The following is a 10,252-nucleotide window of genomic DNA, read 5'->3' as shown; positions in this document are numbered from 1 at the left end:
CCATGGATGATAAAGAATATCACAGTCATAGTCTTTCGCCAGTTCCAACCAACGCCTCTGTCTCATATTCAGATCCTTCTATGTGAAGAAGTACTTGAGGCTCTTATAGTCTGTATATATCTCATACTTCTCTCCATTAAGATAATGCCTCCATACCTTCAACGCAAAGACCACTGCCGACAACTCCAAATCATGGGTTGGATATCTCTGCTCATAATCCTTCAACTGACGTGAAGCATAGGCAATCACCTTCCATGCCTGCATAAGGACACAGCCTAACCCATACCTCAAAGCATCGCAGTAAACCATAAACTTCTCCTGACCAGTCGGAAGACTCAAGACTGGGGCGATAATCAAACGATGCTTTAACTTCTGGAAGCTGTTCTCACATCTATCTGACCATGTAAACTTCTAGTTCTTACGTGTCAACTTCGTCAGTGGGGACGAAATTCTTGAGAATCCTTCTACAAATTTTCTATAATAGCCTGCCAATCCAAGGAAGCTTCTAATCTCGGAGGCATTCCTTGGCCTCAGCCAGTTCTTAACAGCTTCAATCTTAACTGGGTCTACCTTGATCCCATCCCTACTAACGATATGACCTAAGAATGTCACCTAAGGTAACCAGAATTCACACTTCTTAAACTTCGCAAATAACTTATGCTCTCTTAGTCTCTGCAAGACCAACCTGAGGTGTTTCTCATGCTCCTCCTCTAACTGTGAATAAACCAAGATATCGTCGATAAAAACAATCATAAATCGGTCCAGATAGTCCTTGAACACCCTGTTCATCATGAACATAAAAGCTGCAGGGGCGTTAGTCAAACCAAATGACATAACGAGGAACTCATAGTGCCCATATCTGGTATGGAAGGCCGTCTTGGGTATGTCTTCATCCTTAATTCTCAACTGGTGATAACCAGATCGAAGATATATCTTTGAAAATACCGTTTTAGCTTACAGTTGATCAAACAAGTCATCTATCCTTGGTAGAGGATACTTGTTCTTGATAGTCAACTTATTCAGTTCTCTATAGTCTATGCACATCCTTAGAGAACCGTCCTTCTTTTTCACAAATAGCAATGGCGCACCCCACGGCGAGAAACTGGGTCTAATAAAACCCAGACCCAACAACTCCTGTAACTGTACCTTGAGTTCCATCAACTCTACTGGGGCCATTCTATAAGGTTCCCTAAACACTAGCTCTGTCCCTGGTGCCAGCTCAATAACAAAGTCGATCTCCCTACGCGGCGGCAACCCTGGTAAATCTTCTAGAAACACATCCAGGAATTCACAGACTAACCTAGTCTCTGATGGTCCCACTAGCATGACCTGAGTTGTATCCACCACATTGGTTAGGAATCCTATGCAGCCTCCCTGCAGTAGGTCTGTAGCCCTTAATGTTGAAATCATGGGTATTCGGGGTCCATGCACAATGCCAACAAATACGAAAGGTTCCTCACCCTCAAGTTCAAAGGTTACCATCTTATTCTTACAATCAATGGTTGCTCCATATCTAGTTAGCAAGTCCATTCCCACAATCATGTCAAAGTCGGGCATAGCTAACTCTATCAAATCAACTGTTAGCTCCCGGCCATCAACCATCACTGGTAAAGACCTAACCCATCTCCTAGAAACCACTAATTCCCCAGTGGGTAGTAACGTCCCAAATCCCACAGCATAAAACTCACAGGGCCTACACAAACTATCAATAATCTTACTAGATACATAAGATTGTGTAGCACCAGAATCAATCAGCACAGAATAAGATACACCAGCACTAGAAAGCTAACCAGTAACCACTGAGGGCCTAGCCTCCACCTCAGCTTGTGTCAATGCAAATACTCGAGCTGGAGTCGAGCTATCTGGATTTTTAGGTTCTACCTTCTTCAATCTTGGGCAATCTTTCTTGAGATGCCCCATAAGTCTGATTCCCAACATCGGCTGGCTCATTAAATTGCCCTGGAAGCATACTTCCAAGTCTATCTGCAATCAATGACTCGGCTTATCAGGCAGTAATAACACTATCTCACATCAACTCACAGTTCAAAACCGATCGAATAAGCATCCACATGCATTGACAATGCTAATAAGCATCCCAATAGTTCACATACAATAATCATGCCAATAAGTAGAGAAATTCACGATATCACTTAAACAAGATGCTAATAAGCATATTCTTGGCATGCATAACCACTTAGCAATGCTAATAAACATTTTCCTTTAGCATGTAACGGCGCTGATAAGCGTCCTCTATCTTGGGTATACATACAGTAGCGCTAATAAGAATTTCTGACATTCATCAAGTTCAATGACGCAAATAAGTAATCCTATAGCATTTACAAATACCTATCATGCTAATAAAAACGTTCTCAACCTACATACAATAGTCAAGGGACAAGCCCTATCAGAATAACTCATTTTCTTATTTAAACTAATAGGTAAAGCACACATAATTCATTTAAGCAAATATACACATAACTTTATTAAAAGTTACCCAACCCTGAGTCGAGCTTGTCTTTAGCAGTGAATGTACATGGCCAATCAAACATCAGGAACCCTTAAACGTTGGCTGCTCTAATACCAAGTTGTAACGCCCTGCTAATTAGGGTCCGTTACCAAGTGTGTTTTAAACCAGTGCTGGACTTGCCTAACAAGTCATTTGGACTAAATGTGTGACTAAGCCACTAAAGGTTTAGGTATGAAAACTTTTGGTCAACTCATAAGTATTTTCATCAAATTAACAGCATTCTCCTTACACGGGATCCCAAAAAAAAAACAGTTTAAAAGTTGATTACAACACTCAAGTTACAAAATAAGTCAACCTAAGCGGCAAAAGTTGAGTTCATCCCTAGTTCCCTAGAACCTCTCGGCCGTGGTGGTCGAGCGGACTGCATATGTACATGTCACTACTATTGCCCTCCGACTCATGGCTGGTTGAGCTTCTCTTTAACTTTACCTGCACCACAAAGCACCTATGAGCCAAAAGACTCAGCAAGAAAATACATTGAATAGTTCACAGCATAATATAACTATCAAACAGTAATAACTGAAACATGCATATTCATTACACAAGTTGGCAACCATGGGGTCACACAAGTGCATGTCGCGCTTCCTTTCACTTTTTTGGCATCCAAGCCAGCCAAGTGCATGTTGCACTCCCAGGGTGGCCCAGCCATGGTGGCCTGCACTCCACATGCACAATGCCAATCTCAGCTTATAAACTGAGTCCTTTAAGTCCTTGACTTATAAGTCAAGCCTCACATGCCTCCGACTTGTAAGTCGAAGCTTTAGGACTCTCTACTAATATGCCCTCGACTAATAAGTTGATCCCCATTTGACAACCTAATAACCCTCTGGTTTATAAACCGAGCATCCCAGTCACAACAGACAATCGCATATCTCATATAGCATATATATCAATAATTGCAATGCATTATAATACATTCAAATAGCAGTCGTAAGCATAACCCTAACTATGCACATTCTAGTGTATCTATTCAGACATTCATAAACATAATTATAATCATGTTCATCAACAAAGCCAAAGCCTTAATCATATCTATAATCATCATTGTTATACCCAGATTTCGAGGCATGATAAATGTGACCAGGAAAGCTGGATTCGCAGCGAATGAACTCGTAAGTATGTTCCAAGACTAGACATCGAGCCTGCAAAGCTGAGACGACTTCGAATATGGTGGCCTAGAAATCCACACAATCTCGAAGGGTAGCTCCCGAGATGCATCTGTCCTCAGAGATGACCTCGGATCAGGGGTTCCGAGCCTAACGCGAGTACGATCTCGAAAGCCATGTGACCTCGGGAGATGTTATTAGCTCCAAAGTTGATGTGAGACCTGGGAGAATAAGGCCTTGGTGATATATGATAATAACCTTGAATATCTTAAAGTGTTGTCTCTAAGAGACGCGACCTACATCTACTACTGGAAATCCCCTACAATCAGGGGATATTATTTGATTAGTTATACGCCCCTGGTCTTCAAGGGACGTTTCCTTTTACATCGGATTTCAGGCATTTAATGCCATTTAATCTATTTTCAAATATAGAGTAACTACCCGAAATATGTGGGATAGTATTCAACATCCTCCTCTATAAATAGAGAGGTCATGCACCATTGTAAGGGACCGAATTTCTGGATCTTGAGAGAAAACTCTGAAGAATTCATCTTTGAAGAATTTTCAGAGATCATCTTGAGTTTAATTACAAAGACTCATGGACTAGGCAGATTTAACTGCTGAACCACGTAAAAAATTGCGTTTTGTATTATCATATTTTTATTGGCCATTACTAGTTATTGTTTACATGCTCTTCTTTCACTGTTGACGAAAAACGGCGTCAACAGTTTGGTGCTTTCATTGAGAGCCTTAAGCATTCATTCCTGAAAAAGTCATGGCCACTAATAATCAGAATACACCTGAAGAGAATTATCCAAGACGTCCTGGGAAACAGCCGATGGAGAACCCAGATGTCGAAGAAAGGAATGGATCCTCCGATTCTAGGGGACCACCTCCTCCACCAAGAGATGAGGATATGTACTACAATCCTGAGCGATATGTTCCTATAGTGGAACTCGAGAACCGGCAACTGAAACAGCAGTTGACGGAGGCCAACAAACAGAATGAGGAGTTGGCAAGGATAGCCGCAGAAGCACAGGTTTCTTAGTCCCCGCCTCCGCACGAAAACCAAGTCCCTCCTCCAAGGGACGTACACGTTCCTCCCCGTAGACCCCGTGGGCGCCAACGAAAAGATGCTGCCACAAGGAGGTCGGCTTAACCTCCGGCACCAGCAGAGCCATCCGCTCCCCCTAGGCCTCAGAGAAATACTCGGGCAAGGGCCCCGGCTAACTCGCCTGTGGAAGTACCTGCAGGAACTGAGAACAACCGAACCCCTGCAGAGGCTCGGACTCAAATACCTGGGAGCGTACCAAATGCGACCGACCCATCTCGGGAAAATTCAGGACCGTCTAGGCCGCGACATGGATGGCAGCCACCGTCACCCATACGGTTCCCTCCATCACCTATAAGATATCCTTCGCCCCCCCCGCAGGAATGCTCAACCAGTTCGAGATCAGGGCGAAAGGCGTGCGGGAGGAAGACAAGGAAACGGGGAGGCTTTCTAGGAGCGGAGAGGCGCCCCATCTGAAAAAAGTCAAACATCTCGGTCTCGCACGGCAGAGACGAGGCGACATGGGTAGAATCCATCACGAAATAACCACGCGACGAGTTTTACCAGTGATGATTCTGGAGATACCAGGTCGGTCAGCAAGCATGACCGAGGTCGTAAGAATACTAGAAGCCGCAGAAATCGTCCCGACCTGCGAGAGCACCTGAATCAAAGTCGGGGTAACGGTGACCCAATAAATCCGGACCTGAGGGATCGCTTGAATAGGCGTAGAGATCCCTTGCGGAGACGCGAGCCTGGAATTATGATCGATGACAACCGATTCCAGATAGTACCCCTTGCGGACCCAGTCCAAGAAAGAATCGATCAGCTTGAAAAGGCCTTTAGGCTTTTGAAAAACGAGCAAGAGAATGATCGATATGAAGACTCTGACGAGGAGCTCGAACCGTTTGCTCCCCATATTTCTAATACTCCATTTCCTCAAGGGTTTTGGATCCCTCACGTCCCAACGTTTGAAGGAAAGACCGACCCGTATAGTCATTTGAGCACGTTCAACACCATAATGAGAGCCAGTAACGTGGGTTACGAGCTCAGATGCATGTTGTTTCCAGCATCATTGACAGGACCTGCCAAAAGCTGGTTCGAAAAATATAAGAGACACTCGATAACTTCTTGGGTGCAGTTGTCTAAAGACTTTAAGAAGCAGTTCAGAGCAATGATGGGGGTCAGACCAGAGGCATCAACCTTAACTAACGTTCATCAACAGCCGGGCGAAACGCTAAAAAGTTACCTAACAAGGTTTAATTTGGAAGTCGCCCGAGCTCGGAACGTGGATGACAGTGGGCACCTAATGGCTGTCCAAGCCGGCGTAATGCCGGGGAGTGCCCTTTGGGACGACATGCAAAGAAAACCAGTGAGGTCCATAACCGAGTTTAACAGACGAGCGCAGAGGTTTGTCAATGTAGAGGAAGCGAGGTCGACACTTAATGTTACTTCCTAGCCCGAAACTACAACGATAAACGTCAACTCTGCCTCAACCTCGGCGGACCCAGCAGCTCCAAAGCCTATCGCGGAAAACACCTCCAAGACGAAAAAGAACGAAGGGAGTAACCCCGAAGCCGAGGGAGGAAAGAAAAATAAAGGGGAGAGATATTTCTCCGTGTATAGAGTATACACCGAGCTCAATGAGTCTCGGGAGAACATATACCTGGCTAATGAAAATCAGGTCCCCTTTAGGCGTCCGGACCCGATGAGAAATCAAAAATCCAAGAGGGACTCCAGTAAGTATTGCCGATTTCACAGAGACACCGGGCATACAACCGATGAATGTCGACAACTGAAGGAAGAGATCGAAGGATTGATCTCGAGAGGTTACTTCCGGCAATATGTCAAAAACCAGAGTACTAGTCAGGCGGCCGCGAGCCAGAGAGTAGCCGCGCCTCCGATGGCACAAAACAATAATTCCCGAGCTCGGGAAGAAGATAGGCCCCTGCCGATAGATGGAGAGGATGTAATAACCATCTCGGGAGGTCCTCATCCCGCAGGAGTAGGCAGGAATGCCCAAAAGAGATACGTTACCGAGCTAAAGACTGGGGATGGGTCTCCTTATGAACCCGAACCTAGGGCTCCAAAAATCCAGAGGATTGAAACACAACCAATAACCTTCACTAAGGAAGACGCGTCCCATGTCCAGTTTCCTCACCATGATCCTCTGGTCATCACTCTCCAGCTGGCCAATAAGGGTCCACCGAGTTCTCATAGACAATGGGAGCTCAGTCAACATTCTCTATAAAGCAACCCTCGAGAAGATGGGACTCTCCCTTCGCGACCTGAAAGCGTGTGCAACTACTTTATACGGCTTTTCAGGAGAAGGAACCACCTGCATGGGATCCATCGAGCTCCCCGTGACCTTGGGAGACTACCCAATCTCGGCAACCAAGATGATGGAGTTCGTGGTAGTAGACTTACCATCAGCCTACAATGTGCTGCTCGGGAGACCCGCCCTGGTCAGGCTGGGGGAAGTTTCATCAGTAAGGCATCTGGCCCTTAAGTTCCCGACCCCTAGCGGAGTCGAAACATTGAAGGGAGATCAATTAGCAGGGAGGGAATGCTACATCATCTCTTTGAGAGGAAAGAAACAGACGAGCGCACAAGCACTCGCCATCATTCAAAACAAAGACGGAACGGTCTTAGAGATTGACGAAGAGATTGATCCAAGGATTGAGGAGAAAGTTGACCTCGAACCTTTAGAGGAGCTCGAAGAAATTCAGCTCGAGGAAGCCGATCCCTCGAAAAAGGTGAAGGTCGGAAAACACCTCCAAGATGAGACAAAATAGCAATTAATTTGCTTTTTGAAGAAAAACCAGGATGTCTTCGCGTGGTCGCACTCGGACATGGTGGGAATAAGTCCGAATATAGCAAGCCACACACTGAATGTAGACAAAAGCTTCCCCCCGAAGCAACAAAAGCGAAGACAGCTGGACGAAGATAGAAAGAAAGCACTAAAGAAGGAGGTTGACAGGTTAAAGGCAAACCGCTTCATTAGAGATGCCTTTTACCTTGACTGGGTAGCCAATCCGGTGTTGGTCCCAAAGCCCAATGGGACGTGGCGAACCTGTATTGACTACTTAGATCTCAACAAAGCTTGTCCGAAAGACTGTTTTCCGTTGCCAAGGATTGACCAGCTCGTGGATGCCACGGCGGGGCATGGCCTGATGTCCTTCATGGATGCCTATTCTGGATATAACTAGATTCCCATGCATGCCCCCGACCAAGAACATACGAGCTTCATCACGGATAAGGGGCTATACTGCTATAATGTCATGCCATTCGGGCTCAAGAATGTTGGGGCCACATACCAGTGGCTCGTGAACATGATGTTTTTAGAACAAATAGGGAACAACATGGAATTTTATGTTGATGACATGCTTGTCAAATCTCAACTCAACAAGAACCATGTTGATGACCTCGAAGAGTGCTTCGGCGTACTCCGGAAATACAACATGAAGCTAAATCCTCAGAAGTGCACTTTTGGGGTGTCTTCAGGAAAATTCCTGGGCTTTATTGTGAACTCTCGTGGAATCGAGGCTAACCCCGAGAAGATCAAGGCCCTGATTGACATGCCCTCACCTCGAAGGCACAGAGATGTCCAAAGTTTGACTGGCAGGATGGCAGCCCTAAGCAGATTCATCTCGAAATCTACGGACCGTGGTCTTCCATTTTTCAACTTATTGAGAGGAGGTAAGAAATTTGAATGGACGGAGGAATGCGAGCTGGCCTTTCAGGAGCTCAAAAAGCACCTTGCGGAACCACCCATCCTGTCAAAACCTGAAACAGGAGAAATACTGTACCTATACCTTTCAACCACCGAACACGCAATAAGCGCAGTGCTCGTTCGAGAAGAAAAGAAGGTGCAAAGACTCGTTTACTACATCAGTAAAAGATTACTGGGGGCAGAGTCAAGATACCCATTGATGGAGAAACTCGTGCTTAGTTTAATTCATTCATCTCGTAAACTCCGCCCCTACTTTCAGGCGCATCCCATCCATGTGCTGACTGATCAACCACTTAGGCAAGTCTTGTCTAAACCAGAAGCTTCAGGTCGACTTCTTAAATGGGTTGTTGAGCTCGGACAGTTCGAGATCACCTACCACCCGAGAACGACCATTAAGGCACAGGCGTTGGCAGACTTTATAATGGAATGTACTGGCATAGCCGACGACGAGGTAATAACCCCGACCCACGAGCTGTCGAAACTTTACGTCGACGGCTAATCAAATGAAAATGGAGCGGGGGCAGGGGTCATTTTGGTTACCCCCGCAGGGAGCATATTTCATTCTGCCTTAAGATTTCGTTTCAAAGCGTCGAATAATGAGGCTGAATACGAGGCTTTACTCACGGGACTTCGTATAGCAAAGGAGCTCAAAGCTAGAGCGGTACATTGCTACAGTGATTCCCAGCTCGTTGTAAATCAAATCTTGGGAGAATACCAGGCTCGCGGTGCGAGAATGGCAGCTTATTTGGAGAAGGCAAAATCCGCATTGGAGTGTTTCGAATTTTATGCAATCGAACAGCTTCCCCGCGAGCGGAACTCAAATGCAGATGCCTTAGCTCGGCTCGCCACATCCGCTGAAAATGAAGAATTGAACGTTGTGCCCATAGAACACCTATCGGCACCTAGCATTAATGATCCAGAGGAGGAAGATGTGTGTATGATCGAAACAGAACCTACCTGGATGACCCCTATAGTTGAATATCTCGAGAACGGAGTCCTTCCAAGAGACCGGAACCAGGCTCAAAAGTTGATGTATCAACTTCCCCGTTACACCATTTTGGACGGAAAGCTATACAGAAGGGGATATTCCATGCCGTTGCTTTGGTGCGTAACCCTGCCCGAAGCTAAGAAGATCATTGAAGAAATTCATGAAGGGTTCTGCGGAGATCACACCGGGGGGCATAGCCTGTCCAAGAAGATCATACGCCAAGGATATTTCTGGTCAACTATTAAAACGGACTCTTTCAAGTACGTGAAGAAATGCGACAAATGCCAGAGATTCGCCACGATTCCCCGAGCTCCACCATCCGAGCTAACCATGTTGACTTCCCCATGGCCTTTCAGCAGTATGGGGCATCGACCTCATAGGCTCTCTCCCGACTGGCAAAGGCGGAGTAAAATATGCTGTAGTCGCCGTGGATTACTTCACGAAGTGGATGGAGGCTGAACCATTGGCAACTATAACTTCAAAAAGATCCTTGATTTCGTAGTAAAAAGCATCGTGTGCCGATATGGGGTGCCGAGGAAGAACGTATCCGACAACGGAACCCAGTTCGATTGCGACTTGTTCACCAACTTTTGTGAAAAGAACGGCATAATAAAGAGTTTTTCATCAGTAGCTCACCCTCAAGCGAATGGCCAGGTCGAGGCTCTGAACAAAACTCTCAAAAGTTCTCTGAAGAAAAAGTTGGAGGAGGCGAAGGGATGGTGGCCCGAAGAATTGCCCCAAGTCCTATGGGGATATAGGACCACAGCTCGAACATCAACAGGACATACCCCATTCTCTCTAGCATATGGCTGTGAGGCAATGTTGCCCATCGAGGTCGAAATCCCAATGA

This window comes from Humulus lupulus, chromosome 2 (assembly GCF_963169125.1).
Source record: "Humulus lupulus chromosome 2, drHumLupu1.1, whole genome shotgun sequence".
Lineage (NCBI taxonomy): Eukaryota > Viridiplantae > Streptophyta > Magnoliopsida > Rosales > Cannabaceae > Humulus > Humulus lupulus.
This window is presented reverse-complemented; position numbering follows the sequence as displayed.